The sequence below is a fragment of the Uloborus diversus genome, chromosome 7, assembly GCF_026930045.1.
Source record: "Uloborus diversus isolate 005 chromosome 7, Udiv.v.3.1, whole genome shotgun sequence".
Taxonomy (NCBI): Eukaryota; Metazoa; Arthropoda; class Arachnida; order Araneae; family Uloboridae; genus Uloborus; species Uloborus diversus.
Genome location: NC_072737.1, coordinates 113167350 through 113185566, shown reverse-complemented (window position 1 = coordinate 113185566; position 18217 = coordinate 113167350). Strand labels below are relative to the sequence as shown.

Below are 18217 nucleotides of genomic sequence, written 5' to 3'. Positions count from 1 at the left end.
GGAAAATATCAGATTGACACTACATAAATGTTCAGGTTTGGAGTAGCCAATGCTGGATCAAATTTGAGGTTTGAGAAGAAATTGATAAAAATTCAACAAATTGAAATTCAGGCATTTTTAGAAATTGAGAAGATTTAGAAAGCGTTGAGCTATAATACGCTCATTTCGTTTCAAGCGAGGTAATTAATATTGTAGACCTATAGCTTAAAAATGTACTTCACTGTGGCCACTACCGATGTTTTAACTTAGAAGGGGAAAAAAAAGAGCTGCTTTTCTGCCCCCTATTTTATCAAATGGAATCTGTTTAAGCTTCAGCTAATCAGAACTTATCAGAGCCAGACCATATATCAGCAATGGAAATCACTCACACGGCAAATAGGAAGGGCAAAGTTAACAGTCACCACGAATATATTTGAAACGAAACTTCGTTTCAATTTGAATAGAAAACTAAAGATTATTTATCCTATTTCTACCGAAGACATTTTTTTAACTAAGACTAAGTGAATTTTATTGTTATTATTTCTTGCAAATTATTTTATACCTTCCATTATTACACACAAAAAAACAATTAATTAAAATAATAAATAAGTTAACTGTTCGTTTTTTTTTTTTTTTTTTTTGAATCATGGTGTTACACCTGCATCAAACATTTTTTTAAAAAAACAATATGATGTTTTGAAGTTTCAAAAACTTCAGTCATACACTTAGTTTTGAGGCTACAAAAAAATTACAAAACATCCCCCCCCCCACACACACAAAAAAAAAATATTTTTTTTTTTTTGGAAAATTAGTCCTGAACCAATTAATAAATTCTGCTCAAGTTGCGTAAACGCGGGACCATACTCTGGAACTTCTCCCATCTTTTCTCAATTATTTTGTAGCGCGATTCCTATTTTCAAGCTATGGAAACCTTCTTTACACGTCTAGAGTTCTCTTAATTAGAGAAAGCAAAAGAATACAAATACTCAAATTATATGTTAAAATCGTCAGATTGTCACCTGAAATGCTATCTTTAAGCAACGAATAAGTGAAATGCAGTCTGACACAATCATTTTCCGCAAATCCTCATCTAGCTATGTTTATAACTAGAGACGTACCGAGTACTCGGTAACTACTCGGTACTTGGCCTACTTGGCCAATTTGCCGAGTACTCGGTACTCGGCCAAATTCTGATCAGACACTCGGCCAATACCGAGTAGTTGCAAAAAATTGAATATTGTCCAAGACAGATACTAAAATTTATAAAAAAAGAGCAAGCATTATATTCTGCAATCATTTGCAATTAAAATTTATAAGTCATATTTAAATTTTAAGAATAATGAAATTTGTAATGCTTTAATGGAATAAGTCTTTATTTTAATGTCCCCAAAGTTAATAAAACTTATTTATTAAAAATTATGCAAAAAAGGTAAGTATAGAAAATATGGAATTTTTATATTAAAAATGAATTTTTGCTACAAACAAAAATTAGTTATAAAAAATATAAAAATACCTTTGCTTAAAAAATGAAAGGAAATAAAACAACGTTAAAAGCACAGTGCAGGAACACTGCAGACACGTGTTTCGGCATTACAAATAATTCCTTTTTCAATGCACAAAATGGGAGCTCGTGGATTTAAAGGCTTCCGACAAAAGTCGGATATTTTTGTCGAATGTCTTTACATTATTTAGCTCACATGTCACTACTATTCCAATAAGTTCAAAATTTTCATCACATGTGTGTCGGTGGTTCCTCATAAAATATAATTGGTACTTGGTAATTTGGCCGAGTAGTGAAAGGCCGAGTACTCGGTAACTCGGTACTCGGCCGAGTAGTGAAAGGCCCAGTGCTCGGTACTCGGCCAAAGTGCTACTCGGTACGTCTCTATTTATAACCAATTCAAAATCACAATTCATCAGTTGCATAGCTGCATTTCCTGCTTAAGACATTATGCAGGGTTTAAACAGCAGCCCTTTGCAAGAAGTTAAATTCTCTTTTGACACAATAGAATAGAGAAACTTACAGCATGACAACAGCCTACTTAGTTAATTTTTAAAAAAAAATAAATAGTAATTAGGGGAGGGTGGGCCACAATGAGACATGAGCCACACTGAAACATTGGAAGTTAAAAATAAATACAATTCTGACAGCTACCACCACCTAGGAAGAGTGAACTAACCAAAATGCTTAACAGAACTTCTAGTTCCATGCTGTTTCTATGCTTTTGTTTTGTACAAAAAAAATAGTTACTGTTTCTACACACTGAAAGTTATTTGGATAATTTCTTGCATCTATCATAATCTTGAAAAACTTCAACAATTAAGGCAAGTTTTGTAGCTTAAGTTGTTACTGACACTTTAATCTTCTATTATTTAGCTATATTATTTTTAACTCATGGTTTATTTTTAATGATATAAAGCAAAAATCTTTATTTTGTAGTTTGGGTCACAATGAGACGTCGTATTTGTATTTTAACTTTTTAACTAATTATTACAAGTGACCCAGGACCTTAAAGAAGGGGATTTTGTCTTAGCTCAATTCCCTTTGAGTGGAAAAAGCTCAAGCAGGCCTACTTTCTATAAATATGTATCTGTCATTACAAAGTGTTCTGATAATGAGGTAGAAATACAGTGCCTGAAGAGTCAACTCCTCTAAAACAAATTCATTTATATAGATAACAATATTTCGAATACAGTGCCTGCCGCTTATTAAAATCACATTCGTTCTGAGAACATTTGATTTTATAAAGCGGCTGATTTTATAAACCGGCACTCATGCACTGAAAAAAAATAAAAGGTTTTTAAGTATAAATACTCTAAAAAAGAAATAAATTACGAATACTCGTATTTTATTTTTAGTCTAGTTGTATTGTATTATTTTAGTTCAGTTGCAAAATACAGTTGGCATTTTAACTTACATAAGGTATGTACACTTTTAAAATTTCTCATGGGTCTTAAAATATTGACTTATTGTTTGAATAAGAGAATTTAAAAGCAAAGATTGAGAAATCCCTAATTTAATTGCAGCATCACACTAACTACATTTAGGAAGCTTGTCATACTAATTCAAAATTTCGAATTAATCTTTCACACTCAAGTCGTCACGACTTGCTAGCTAACAATTTTAACTCAATTGTAAAAATAAGTTGTCAACCCCTGTAAATAGCTGAATGAGCACGAACTGATTGACTCAGTGGTGAGTGAGCAGGGCTGCATGTCGAAACAGTTCTGCGAAGTGGATACAGGCAGCACCAACTAAATACAGTGAAACCTGTGTAAGTTGACCACTTGCGGTGCACTACTTTAGTGGTCAACTTAAACAGGTGGTCAACTTACAAAGGTTGATTTATATGCAGGGGCGGCAAATAGGGGGGTCAAGAGGGGGCGGTCGCACCCCCAAATTTTTTGAGCAGAATAATAGAAAATGGGTGAATTCAAAGTATGTTAGTCGGAAATCAATGTTCATTAAAGGAAATCTCGCTGGTTCTCAGCAACTATTTGATGAAACTTGACGCATTCTCACACTAGAAAAAGTGTTTTTCGTTATTTGGATGATGACTTTGAAATTCATGAAGTATTTTCGGCTTTTTCAGAACGTAGAAAACTAGAGAACCATGGTTAATTTTAACTAAAGAAGACATTGCTTCATATAGGCTAAATATTTCACACTTGTGTGCCCAGTGTAACGACGGTATGTCCAATATGAGAGGCTCGTGAAAAGTGGTGTGGCAGCATGGTTTTCACAAGAAAATTCCTTGATATTTTACATTCACTTTTACGCTCATTTTTCAAGTGTATAATTATTTAATGAGTGTTTTTTGTTTTCTTCTGCTAGAAACACATTTCAGCTGCTCAATACATTATAAGGTTTTCAGAGAAACTTCTTAAAAATGCATATGATTATTGAATAAAAAAAGACATATCAACCAAATACCATTTATGGGGCTCTATATTTATGCAATCGCGGAGTGACACACGATAATCTTCAAGAGTTAAAACGATAAAAACATTTCTCTATAACTTCAAAGCAGTGATTTGGTGACTGGAAGAATTATTGCAAAACGATTCTTTCAATGGTGGAAAAGCTCATGCCCTTTAGCATGTATGACTTTGTTTGAATTTTTATCCAGTTTGTTTGCATCGGGAAAAAGTTTTTGAAAAATGCTTTACTCTATCAAAATCTATATCTACAATCCGCTACTCGACAATTCAAACCACAGTTCAATCTACAATTGATGTGTGCACCATTCTACCACAGTTCAATCTACAATTGAAACTGAAAATAGATTTTTTATAGATGTATATTGCAATCAATCGTGAAATTTTTCAAAAAAAATCCTTCCTCTAAGCCAATTTTAAAGAGGCGAAAAAAAAAAAATCCACATGATGATGTGAAGTCAAACATTGATTTTTGAATATTTTGTATGAAGTAATAGATTCAGTTTCGAATGAAATTAATACAATAATGAGATTTGATGATAATTATTTGTTTGTATGGTCGACTGGGATTATGGTTATTTGGATTGGATCATGAAAACGAAAAATAAAATGTTTCAACAGTGAGTAAAATTTTTAGCGTGAGGCAAGAAAAATTACAAGCAATATACCGAAAGAATGGTTTTCACATCCAGAGACTGCAGTTTCGTCCTTGTTATGGACTCATAAGTCTGGAATAGTGAATAACAGAGCTAGATGATATCCCATTGATCTGAGAGCGCCGACATGACTAGATTATTCAGTGATGAAAAGTTTAAGCACCTCACAGTTTTTGAAGTAGTCAAAGTGATTTTGAAGAGCAAGGTATAAAAAGTGTTTTAATTCATAACTTTGTGTTACTTCAATTATTTTTTAACTATTACAATCAGCTCAGCTGATACAGAAAGATTTTTTTTTATATCTCAGGAGGTTAGAGAAATATTTTCGAAACACAAGGGGGGGGGGGATACTTTTTCCATTTAGCTGAATTGGCAAAACAGCACGACATTGGGCACTGATAGATTAGTAACACGATTCCCCTGCTCTTCCAAATTCCAAAAATCATGCATTATAACTTTTCCAAAAGGTATAAAATTTTTAGTAGTGGGATGTTTTGTATTATAACTTTTTAGTCAATGAATCAAAATTTAATTGTTTCTAAACACTAATTTTATTTATACTAAACCGATTTTATGACAACTTCTTGTTAGCTAATGTGTGTTTGGTTTCGCTTTGGGGTTATACATATTTAAGAAACTAGACCCCCCAAATGAAATGGTGAAATGCCGCCCCTGTTTATATGATATGGGCTAATTCCGTGCCTGAAAAAAGTGGTCAACTTAGACAGGTGGTCAACTTCACAGGTTTTACTGTACATGGATCTGAAATAATTCTCTTGAGACTGCTTCATACTTTTTTTTTTTTCATTCAACTCCCCTCCCCAAAAAAAGTACAACCTTCACCTTTCTTTTTTCGTTTTTGTTTATATGGCATTTGTTATTTTATTAGTGCTGCAATGTTTTAAATCCTTGAAAGAAAAAGAATCCTGGTTCCATTCAGAGAAGAATTAACATATGCTCTCCAAAAGTTTGATTTTAAAAAACGGCGAGGATGATTTTATTAACGGATAAACCTAACATCTTTTGATATAGAAAAGAATCTGTTCTTCCAGATTTGATTCTATAAAGTGGCTGATTTTATAATCCAGTGATTTTATTAGTGGCGGGCACTGTATTAGCATCCAAGATATCCTGGGAAAACTGCCTCAGCCAGATATTCATTCAGACTTGAGAGTGCTTAGAATGCAATTTCCATAGGATGTATTAATACTGTTGAAAAACACTAAAATTTAACCTTTGCTTATTTTTTTGTTTAAATACTCTACTAAATTGTTTAAATGCAGTACTGAAATGTTTAAATGCTGTTGCAAAATGCTTTTTAATAACTCTAATACACTAGCTAAAGGTACTTATTTTGCAAACTTTAGGTAACAATACAGTGATTATTCAGTAGTCCCATTATGGCCCTACTTAATGTTGCATAGTGGCCCATAGCTGGGCCACAATGAGACACTTTTCATCGAATTTATAAAACCTCATAACTTTTTTTTTCTTGCATTAAATGGGCTAAATTTGGTGCAATATACTAAAATTTGATACCTTTAATCAAACATGTTTTTGTTCTTTAGAACTCACCAATATGTGAAAAATGAAAAATACGTGTTTCTCGTCTCATTGTGGCCCACCCTACCCTAAACATTAATAACTAAAGTTTTGATTAATTTGCGGTTAGCGATGTAATCATAATTTTCCTTTTTCTTTTGAGCATGCAAAAGTACAACTAACTAAAATCTTCTATCATCCATTATGTTACAATGATATGCATCATCAAAAATTGGTTTTTGAACTATTGTTGCAAATGTAGCAATACCAGCAAAATAAAATTTTATCAACACAAGTGAAGTTTGGTTTCATTTTTGTAACATTAACAACAAACTATTCTGTATCTACAAAAAAGCAAATAGGTATTCAGTTTGAAATATCTGTCAAGTGAAATTAAAGAGAGAAAAAAGGTTAAGTAGAGAGTACCAGTGGAAAGTACCACAAAAATAGACTTCAAATGAGGTGACAAGATAAGGATTGAGCTAAGTTGAAAAAAAACTTTTACAATGCCCCCCCCCCCCCTTTCTAAAATGATATACTGCTTGTAAAGAATTTCTCAGAATTTAACTTATGTCATGTTTTAAAAATCCCTCTATCTCTATACAATGACAATAAATTCTGGGATGTTGCGCCCTGGTGGTACGAGCGTAACAACTCCAAACTTTTGGTCAGATCTGAGGAGGTCATCTTAAGTGTCCCGTGGTAAAAGCTTCCAGGGAAGCTACTTCTGGCAAATGATGCAGATGTTGAAGTGTCTGTATTTATAGAGGAAGCACTAGCGCCTTTTTTGTTCTGGTTGGGGATTGGCTGATGGACGTTCGTCCTCGTTTACAGCCGACTTCAGGTTTCTCCCAGAATGTTCTTTCTGAGTACAGAATGCCAGGACAGAAAATCTACAAGTTCTGGCATCCAGGAATGCAGAAGAAACATTAGATGAGAAACTTTCAGCCAGCCTTCAACGAAGAGGGATGTCCAATGGAGTATAAATAATTGCAAGCATAAAGTAATAAATACTGCACATAAATTACAGTAAGTAAATTTAAAATAATACAATGAATGACAAATTACACTGAAAAGAACTAACAGAAATTTGTTATTGTTTTAGAGATCATGGGTTTCTTTTGCTTTGTTAGAGGAGGTTATTTCCTTTGAAAATATTACTTTCTCTTCTTATTTCGTTATTGTGGAAGCTTTCTGTTTTTCGACTTTCTCTAAAAAATATTATTTTGTAACTCATATTGTTTGTGCATAGTTCTCAATTCTCTGACATTTTCATCCTCAAATAACACCATTCAATGAAAATATTTTTCATTTAGAAACACAAAATTGGTTTTCAAATAGATAGCCTTGAGAATTTCAAATAAGGTGAAACTTAATTTTGGATTCATATTATAATGAATGATTTAGAACTCTACATACCCTTACTGGATGGGAAGGGGGGGTCAAATCTGTACGTAATATTTTCTAATTGGATATTTTGCATTAGAAATCGTGCGGTCAAATGGTTTGCGTTGTTAATTACTTGTTTTACAAAGAATGAACAGTGTAAAATATAATAAAAGAATCGCACTATGCAGCATGTATGGCATGCTTTATTTTTAATTAGTATTGCATTACAGGGGTGCCGACTTCGGGGGTGCTGCAGTGCTGGAGCCCCCCCCCCCCCCAAACTATTTGCGGGTGCTGTACACCGGAACTGTCAGTAGACAGAAGAAAGGAGGAATTCACCGATCGAGTAATGCTCTGACTTCATCAACAAAGAAACTTGCGCCATAGCATGATAATTCGATAACATTTTTGGAAATGTTTGACATGCAGCGAAATGCTTTCTTTTTACAAGGCTGAAATGGATCCGGTAACTTAACTGTTTTACTGGCAAGACTGTCATTTTAGAAGAGTGAAGAAACGAAAAGTGGTCAACAATGATTGGAGTTAGGCTTAATCCACTAGTTAAGGTTAAAATTTCAACTAACAAAATATCACCTAACAGACAAATGCTTCACTGAAGTGCAGAAGCAATTTTCTAGTTTCTTAAATAAGGATAAATTTTACGCTAGAGATCTGCGGCAGCAACAGAAAGGAGCTTTTTTATTCTTCTCTCTACTGAGCTTTACCTCCTTTTAATGGCACTATAAGGTTAAAAATCTTAACCTTTCATAAATTTATTCTCATTTATTCATACGTAAAAAATTTTTTTACTCATTTATATGCTATATCTGAACTTTACGGTTTTTTTCTGTACAAGTGAAGACACTTGAAGATCACTGTAATAAAAAATTTTAAACACCGATTTTTAAAAAGAATCCTAGAATTTCCTAGAAGTTTTTATTCTCAAGCATGACGACGCTTGAAGGTCACTACACTAAATAATTTTAAACACCAATTTTTAAAAAGAATCTTGGAATTTTCTAGAAGTGTTTATTCTCACCCACTAGTTGAGTCTCGATAACTCGAATAGTCCCTTCTCAAACTACCAATAACTCTATGGATTTAGCTTGTCCCTTGGGATTTCAAGTTTTTGAGAGTTGGTCGACTGTATATTACTTCTTCGTTGTAAATTTAAATTATTTGACTGGCGTAGTTCATTGCTCTTCACAATCAAAATTTTTGCAAACGAGAGAGTAAGACAAGTTTTTAATCCAAACTTTCAAGAAAAAACAATACTTTGTTATTTTTAAACCCTCTCTTCTACAGCTCAATTGAAGTTCTGTTTTTTTACAACGGGGTTTCCTAATCTTTTTTGTTTTGTGGACTGGACCCCTTGCCAATTTTTCCAGTTCTTCGTGGACCGCCCCCCTGCCAGGGCAGATTCCAAAATCAGTAAGACAGCGTGATATCTACATTCGAACATTGCAACGTAAATATTTAAGTTTCGCCCAAGGTGTTCTAAAACCATCAGTTAAGAGCTGAACATATTGAAATATTTAAGCTATTTTTGGTCACTTAAAGGCAAAGCAAATATATAACACAGTAAATAAGAATCCACATGTTATTAAATGAGCTCACACAAGATCACTTTACTACTAATAAAAATCTTTACTAATAATAAAGCTGAAAGTCCCTGTCTGTCTTGTCAGGATCTCTGTGACGCGCATAGCGCCTAGACCGTTCGGCCGATTTTCATGAATTTTGGCACAGAAGTAATTTGTAGCATGGGGTGTGCACCTCGAAGCAATTTTTCGAAAATTCAATTTGGCTCTTTTTCTATTCCAATTTTAAGAACAAAAATATCATAAGATGGACGAGTAAATTACGACATTATCATAATGTGGAACCGTAACATGAGCACAAGCCAATTGGCAAGATACGAAATTATCATAATGTGGAACCGTAAAATGGGTACAAGCCAATTGGCGAGAAAATTCACCATACATTGTTTGTAAATATACAGGCGAACAAATAACCTTTTAATTTTTCTATTACGGGCAAAGCCGTGCTTGTACCACTAGTAACAAAATAATTTTGCTTTTAAAAACATCGAGTGTTCCTGTTGAGTAGAAGCAATTCGTATAAATTGTTTTATTTTCATCAGAACCATTAAGGAAGTGACGAAACTTCAAATCATCGGTACGAGAAGAATAAACAAAATTTTTTAATGAATGCAGATATACCAGTCAGTAGGTATAACTAACCCCTGTGCATATCCATATTCTTCTATTTTTATTTTTCAGCTTTTATTTAGTTCACAAATCACATCAAATGTACAATCATGATTGTATAAATAGAATTAAGTTAGTGTCGCTGTTCAATATTTTCGCACTTAAATTACAGCACACGTAACACAGATAATCGTACTATAGCACAAACTATTTTTGACAAAAACAAGTACATGAATCGACAGAATCGAAGACCATCGACATAAAACTGTTAGTAAATATGACATGCTAAGGTTTAAAAAAAAAACGCCTATGAAAGCTTTCGACATACCGAGTCAACATAAAAAGCCATACAGATTATGCTTGAACACTGTACGCCAGAAATATTAAAATTTCAATAAAATATTGCCTGTTTCAGTACCAGTCTAACAGTTCGGTAAGGATGAACGAAGTACCAACAACAGTCTAAAATTACTCGATGCTGCAGCACACTACTACAGCAAAATTAAGCCTAACGTCACGGCATTTACACGTTGACAAAGTAAACAAATTCAGCAATATTTAAGTAAATCTCACGCTAATTAGGTAACTTATTCAAAATCTTACCTTCTTCGATGAATTATAGGTAATAAACCATCACAGAATTAGATAACTCTCAAACTCGGGAATTTAAATTCGCAATCACAACACGAGAAGCAGTAGCTTTAGGTGTGTGGATTTTACTGTTTGTCCTGAAAAACGGAGATCCGATGGATTGCACCTAAAACCGCCAAATGTACTCAAGCAACGAGAAACTCGCCAAATCAGCGGTGATAAAGATGCCGAAGAGAGAAGCTCATTTCCTGCATCTTTTTAATTCTTTCCTCGCTGGTGTTGTATTTTAATTTTATGATGGCTATTTTTTTTTTTAAACTTTTCTTGAAAAATAGATATCATTGCAACAGAACAGGCCCGGCAATAAGGGAGGGAAGAGGAAGAAAGGGGCAAGCGACCTATTATAGTAATATATTTACATATAACTTGGGCGTGGTTTTTGTTGTTTTTCGATAAAATATGCATCGAGTTTTCCCCCTTACACCCTGAAAAAATTTTTAATGACGCCAACAACGGCCTGTAACGAAATGCATTGTTGTTATGTAGTTTCCCCGTTGCTTGGGGGACTGGTGGGTGCTGCAACAACCGTTTTTCAGAAAAGGGGTTGTGTAAGGGGGGGGCAATGTCGGACAAATGACCCAATGCGTAACACCGGTATTCATTATTTTTTAAAACGTGACAGCGGGATAAAAATCTTCTCTAAAAACGATCAAAAAATATTGTTTCGGTGCCAATTTCATGATTTTGTGCAAAAAGTGCGTTTATTATGAAAAATTATTGTAAACAAATACAAAATGAAGGATCAATAAAAAATCAATTTTAGGATGAAACACAATGTATTTAAAATCTGGAACTTATTTTAGTGTTTAAATTTCCTGCAGTTAAAAACTGAATTCATGCTGGCCAGTGATAGATACATATCCTCTAATTGGGTTGTTTCCGAAATTTTTAAAGTATTTCTTTTTGAAAGAGCATGCTTAAAACATAGGATTTAACCATTTTTTAAATAATTTGACGAAGTTAAATATTTAAAAAAAATATTTTAATCGTTGCGCAGATTAATTTCATTTTTTACTCTTCGGAACATGACATCACAAGTAATGAAATGCAACTTACTGATGCCATTAGCAGAGCAGATCGCAATATTTTGTCATTAAATAAGGATAAAAGTATTATAGTGCAATGATAGTAATAAATTTCATGTTTGCTTCAGAAAAGCTTTCATTCAAAATTCTCATGAAAATTGCTATTAATATTACTGTTTAATGGCAACCTTTTTTTTATTAACAATGCGTAAATGTTCAGCGCGCCAAAGTACATCACTTGTGACGTCACAAAGTCCACGCCTTATTTCCAAAATAGAACATGAAAATAAATTTAATAAAAAATAACTGTTGGGAAAATTATTATTATTATTTTTATTTTTCATCCCATGCTTTTTTTTTTTTTTTTTTTTTTTTTTGCTCATTCTATCAATTTTTAGTGATTAAGACTGAATCAAACACCCCCATTGTTAATAAGTCCTTCATCTTCAAATAATTCGATGTCTTGCGTGCTGATTTTGGATACATCATTTTGTGTTAAATGTTATTGTGTTCAATAGCGTAATTAAAGGTCGGCAAGAGTGACCTCGCCAGGGGGGCGGCATTTCGACTGATTTAAAAAAAAAAATAATAAAAGTAGTTTTTTTTTTTAAATATCATAAAATATGAAAAATGCTTTAAAATTAAAAAAAAAAAAACTAGCAAGAAAAAGAGCTAGAGAGGGGACACATTAGGGTGTATCGAAAAAACTTTTTTTCGAAATCCATATTGTCTAGTTGATAAAAAGTTGCTCCTACCGACCCACATCTTACACAAAAAATTTATATGCAACAAAAATATTTAGCTGTCCTGCACGAGGCCTAATGTTTGCAATTTTCTTCAAAAAAATCAATTTTTTCTAAAAAAAATTTTGAATAATGGAAAAAATTTTAAAAGTTTTTGAAGTTGAAAATTGAGTAATATAGCGGGGAATTATCTTTAAATAAAAGGTTTTGCTCTCATGCGGCATTTAGGTTCCCGCATAGTACGCAAAAATAAGGATTTTTTAAAAGATCAAGTTAGAGTTTTCAATATAAATGTATTAGCTTTATTATTATTATTATTATTATTATTATTATTATTATTGTTATTATTATTGCAAATGTTGAGTTTAAAATTTCTTTTCTAATAAAGAATTTTTGATACATTTCTTTATGTTAAAAAGTTAAATAATATTTGAATTTATTTTCTGTTTATATTGTATGATTAGTAGTTTTGTGAAGTTTTAAAAAAATAATAATAAAGGTTATAAAATAATCTTGCAAACATCGTTTTCATTTTATTACATAGAAGTATGTTATTATAATAAGAAAGTATAAAAAACTAAACACCAAAACATATGTAGAATATTATGAGCATTATAATATACTACTGTTTTTCAACAGCTCTAAGAGGATACGTGAGTTTTGCTGGAGGCTTTTTCAGTACACCATTTGTAGAGTATTGCAAAGTCACATAATAATAAGCAACTATCGTTTGGTACACAAAAGTGCCTTTCGCTTCATATGGGATGGGATAGGACTTTTTCCCCACGCGGGCTATGGCTCTACAGCAACAGGGGCGAATACAGGATTTCATTTGGATTTCAGGGATCATGCTTAAGAAAGTAGTCTTACGTGCAAAAATTTTCCTCGTGCAAAAATATAAAGTTCATCTATTTAGGTGCTTTTCTTGAAAAAACGTGATTTTACACAAAAAGGTGAATCCTGCCAAATAGTTTCTTTTTCCAACTACAGCATTGTGTATCTACCTATCCACTTATCAACTTCATTCATAGCCACTTTAAGTTTCATTTTTTGTAAACATTTTATTTTGTCTATTTCTTCCCGATATGATAAAAACAAGACATACGTCGAGAGTGTAAGATAAGATACTTAATGTTATCATTAATACTGAAGAGTTATTATCTTAAAAACGATTGTTGAGTAGAAGTGATCTTTGAGAATTGACGCGCCACCTGAAACCAAGAACTTTGTTAGACTTCACATCGCTAACGTCTTTTGTCAAAGCACTTCGCCATATCAAATTGTAATTTCTTTTCATTACTTCGGGCTTATTGGACTTTTCTATTAAAAACTAGTGGTACCCGCACGGCTTTGCCCGTAGTAGAAAATTAAAAGATCATTTGGTTCGCCTGGATATTTACAAATAATGAATGATGAATTTGTCGCCAATATATGTTATGTTCATTTGCTCGCCTATGTTATGGCAATTTGCACGTACGCGTTATGATAATTTACTCAACCACATTGTGATAATTTACTCGTCCATCTTATGATAATGTGCTCGATAAAATGTTCTTAAAATTGGAATAGAAAAAGAACAAAATCGAATTTTCGAAAAATCACTTTGAGGTGCACACCCAGATGCTACAAACTAATTCTGTGCCAAATTTCATGAAAATCGGCAGAACGGTTTAGGCGCTATGCGCGTCAGAGACATCTAGACATCTAGACATCCAGACAGAGATCCAGAATTTCAGCTTTATTATTAGTAAAGAAAAAGAGAGGCAAGTAAAAGCAAATAAAAACGACAACATTAATGACAGTTTACTCAGGGGCGCCCCAATGAGAGTCACGGAAGGTCACTGTGACCATTCAAAAATTTCGTTATTCGACGAATTTCGTTTGATGATTCGGCAAAATTCATCATTCGTCGAAATTTGGGGTTCCATTCTTAAAAATTTGAAGTTCCAGTCGGCAAAATTATCATTATTCAGCGAAATTTGAAGTTCCACTCGCTAAAATAATCATCATTCGGTAAAATTTGGAGTTCCAAATTGAGAACGTCTGCCTTCCCAAAAAGTTCGAGGGGCGCAACTTACAGTAATGTGCCCGCGAAAAGGATTGTCTGACTAACGAACATGATAAAACGCAAATTTACTAAAATAAAATTGATGTCTGAATCTTCAACTTAACAAAACTAAAGACTTATTCAAACTCGAGAGTGCTACAATTTTTTCATTCAAATTAAATTTTTTAAAATTTCGGTAGGTTGTATTCCGATCAGAGGCCGACAAAAACTGTTAGTTGTTAGGAAACAGGGGAAAAATTTAGGCCTCAGACGACTTACAATTCGTATGGAGATTCATATTATAAATGGAGAAATAATTATTTCTCAGATTTTATTGGCAAATTCAGTCCAATATGGTTTGTAAAAGATTCTTTTCCGATTCTGAAAAATCTAGTCACCAAGGTTTTTCGTGCAATCGTGAATTTCTTATTATCCTCACTTGACCAAAGTTGATTTTTCAGATTGCCATGAAGACGAGAATAAGCTAACTCATCGTTTCAATATTTATTAAGAGGACAAATTTTCGTCGCTATAGTTACAAATCCTTTAAGTTCATTCAAAACTTAACTGAAGCAGATTTTATTTTAACAAAAAGCTCTCGCCCTTTTTCTACATCCTCCTCCTCGATGTAAAATTATAGGGAAAACATCCACATAATTAGGCTTGCCAGACGTCCCATTTTGACCGGGACAGTTCCGGTTTTCAGGCGAAATCCCGGTGTCCCGGCCGGTTTACTTCCTGTCCCGGTAAAAGATAAATTTTATTACAGATTACCAAATATAATCAACTGTGTTCGATTATTTAGGATAATTATTTTGTTATTTGTAAAATTGACTTCTAAAACTACTATCGGATTAGCTTGTGAGAATTTTTACACGATTAAAACCAAAAAAAAAAAAAAAAACTTTTTAAAAAAGTCCAAGCTTATGAAAAGTACATATTATGCTGTTCAAATTTTACTTCCACATTTGAAGTGTTTCTTTTTACTAAATTTTCTTCTAAATACTAACATGAAAAAATTAAAATGCATAAATTTATATTGCTTGAGTTATTTATTACTACTCCTGGTTTTCGTGCATGATTAGTGACCGTTTATTCATAGCATTGAGAATGAACTACTCCCTTCTAAGACGCTATAAAACCAACCAATGCTTGTGCTCTTTAGAATGTCCGTAGCGCTGAGGGAGGGGGTGGGGCTTCTGTGTCCCGGTTGAACATTTTAGAAATCTGGCAAGTCTACTTATAATTGAACTTAAAAAGCAAAACTTCACCTAAATATATAATTTCCATATTACTAATTCTCATCATTTAAGATTGATAAGAAATAAAAATACATAACGTTATACGCTGTAAATAATCTTTATGGTAAGTGAACTAGTGGATAATGGTCATAAAATCTTTATCTTTATTACCGCGTCCTGATTTCTTTTTTTATAAATAGACCTCGTATTAGCTGTTCTAGAAAATCAAAAGTCACATGTTTCTTTAAACATCTTTAAAGTCTGCATGACATAGGCTGCTCTTGCGGGAGGGGTGGGCAAAGGGGGCAGCTTCCCCCTCACTTTTAAAGTTCAAGGGACTTTCCCTACTCACTTCAAACTTAAAAATTTATAATCGATTGAAGAATTTTTTTTACAGGATAAACTGATTTATTTTATGAAAATCAACTCTAAAAATTCCAAATACATAGACTTTTCTCATGTTATTTCATAAGAATAGAACTTTGAATTGGCAGAGGGAATGTCCACGCTGACCATCCATCCCGATTTTAGATGCCAATTTCCATTTCTCGAGGTCATTTAAAAGTGATTTTAAAAGTTAATAAAATAGTCCAGTTTTACAAAAAAAAAAAATCAGCTTCAAGACATTGTCCTTTAACCCCCAACATTTATTTCGACCCCCACTTTTTCGGTGCACCAACCGCCTATGCTACATGGGATGATACAGTAGACCCTCGATTTACGCGGGGTTACGGTTATGTTCCACGGAAATGCCGCGTAAATCGAAACCGCGTAAATTGAGGCCTAACAGTAGTGTTAAAATAGGGGTTAGGTTCCGTGGATAAAAAAAAAATACTTCATTCTAGTGATGAGTAAATGTATAATAAGTTTAATGTGCAGTGTACTTATATCGATTTCTATGCACAACATGCATAAAGAAAACATAAATTAATTTCGTGTTCTGTTTATAAAGAGGAACTGCTGGCTATGATAGTTTTTTGGCAGTCACTAAGAATTTTTCTCTGTAGTTCTTTGCAGAGAATTAACGCATCCATGATCACTTGCGTCATTTCCATGATAGAATCTTTCTTCACCAACAAATCAGAAATATCATTTCTATTGTCTAGGAATGGCTCAAAATTTTTGATGTGAACGTTTTTGGTTGTGTGTCGCCGATGTCGGTATCCTTGTTGGTTTTGGCCTCCTTTGTCACTCCTAAAAGCTCTTTTTCCAGTGAGTTCTGAACTATGTGAGTTTAATAACTTTACTTCTGGAAAGAGCTCTGGAAGAACCAATCGCATAAAATATCTCCAGCGGCCCAAGCTCGATTGTTAGCACGCCAAAGCCAAAATGCAGTTTATTACGTGTAATCTGCCATCTTTAAGAGTTAGGACTTTGAAAGAGGGGAAATTTTTATCCGTTTGCATTGCCGCATCCGCGTAAAACCGAAACTCATCCGCGTAAAATAAAATAAAGGTGTCAAATCTTTAACCGCGTAAACATGGGCGCCCATGTGCAAAGTCGAAAGGGGGGGGGGGGAGGCTCAAGTATTTTCCCCGTGGTTTAGCTGGATATTTTTCCCGTGTAAACTGATTTCAGGACAGATTAGAGTCATTAAAATTTGACATTTTTAATCTTATTTATTAATGGCTGGAGAAGAAATGTTTTTACATTTTTGCAAAGAAAAAAGTACTAAAAGCAAGGAAGTTCTAATTTAAAAAGGGGGGGGGGACCTCAAACCCCCCCCCCCCCTGCCCCTCTATATGGGCGCCCTTGCGCGTAAAATAAACCCGCGCAAAACGAGGATCGACTGTATTTTCTTGAAAAATTACTTCGAAATTCTAAGCAACTTTTCCCGTCGGAATTTTGCAAACGACCAAAATTTAATCTAATTAATTTTTTATTGAAATTTAATTTATGTAAGAATTGGAATAAAGCAATTAAATTCCTACGAAGTTATTAAAATTAAAAATAGATTGTATTTGAGGCGGTATTTCTCAAATGTAATACTTTTTTTTTTTTTTAGTTTTAATATTTTTAAGTATGGAATTTGTAGGAATGATTGTCTTTTGTAAGGAAATGATGCTGTCTGAAAACTAACATCCGGAAAACCCTAATCCAATTAAAATAATAAACCAAAATGTAACTGAAAAAAAAAAGTCTATTAATACTTTGAACTCGCTCATTCTTAATGTCACTGTTTTTCAACTCATCCGAAGTTTTAATTTTCTTTCGGAATGAGAATATATTTAGTTGCCATTTTTTTTCTTCATTAATTAATTTGACTTGATAGGAAATTCATATCCGTTTCATATTTAAAGGAAGTTTTTTAACCCACATAATGAAATCAAAACTAGGTTAAACTTATTTTTTCAGATAAAAATGATTTGGTTTAGTATTGATGAAACTGATACTACTGAAATTTCATTTACAATCAGCTTCGCAATTGTTTCTTTGTGGGAATCCTCAACCTATCGTCCCTTTTTACAAGAGTGCCCACCTTGGGGGGGGGGGGGGGGGGGGGGGCATGGTGAAGACTGCGCCATTAAAATTTTTAGGGAGGTGTTTTGAGGGGCATTCTTTTCAGTTTTAGTTGGCTCTTGCTTTTTTGGGGGGGGGGCTTTGCGATATCTAGAGGGGGTGCGCCCTTGATCTTAGGGTGTGGGTCCCCTGCTTTTTACAGTGGAATCGATCCCGAGAGCTAGTTTTGGCTTTCGAGAACTTACAGTATTAGTGGAGCGAGGAAGAATAGAATTGTTAGTTAAACAAAATATCCATTTGGCGAAGTTTGGCAGTGTCCTGAAACTTTATTCTAA

The 18217-nt window shown here is 33.5% G+C and overlaps 1 protein-coding gene and 1 long non-coding RNA gene across 2 annotated transcripts in view; both read right to left on the bottom strand.

Moving 5' to 3' along the window:
• Nucleotides 1–1222, bottom strand: part of LOC129226577 (uncharacterized) — a 123465-nt gene extending 122243 nt beyond the window's left edge. Inside the window, exon 1 of the long non-coding RNA XR_008580799.1 lies at nt 1087–1222. This is a non-coding gene — a long non-coding RNA (uncharacterized LOC129226577). The remainder of the gene's footprint in view (nt 1–1086) is intronic.
• The window catches only part of LOC129226576 (phosphatidylcholine:ceramide cholinephosphotransferase 1-like), a 126340-nt gene extending 115906 nt beyond the window's left edge, over nt 1–10434 (bottom strand). Inside the window, exon 1 of the mRNA XM_054861196.1 lies at nt 10319–10434. The gene's annotated coding sequence lies outside the window, so the exon portion shown is untranslated. The remainder of the gene's footprint in view (nt 1–10318) is intronic.
• Nucleotides 10435–18217: the final 7783 nt, after the last annotated feature.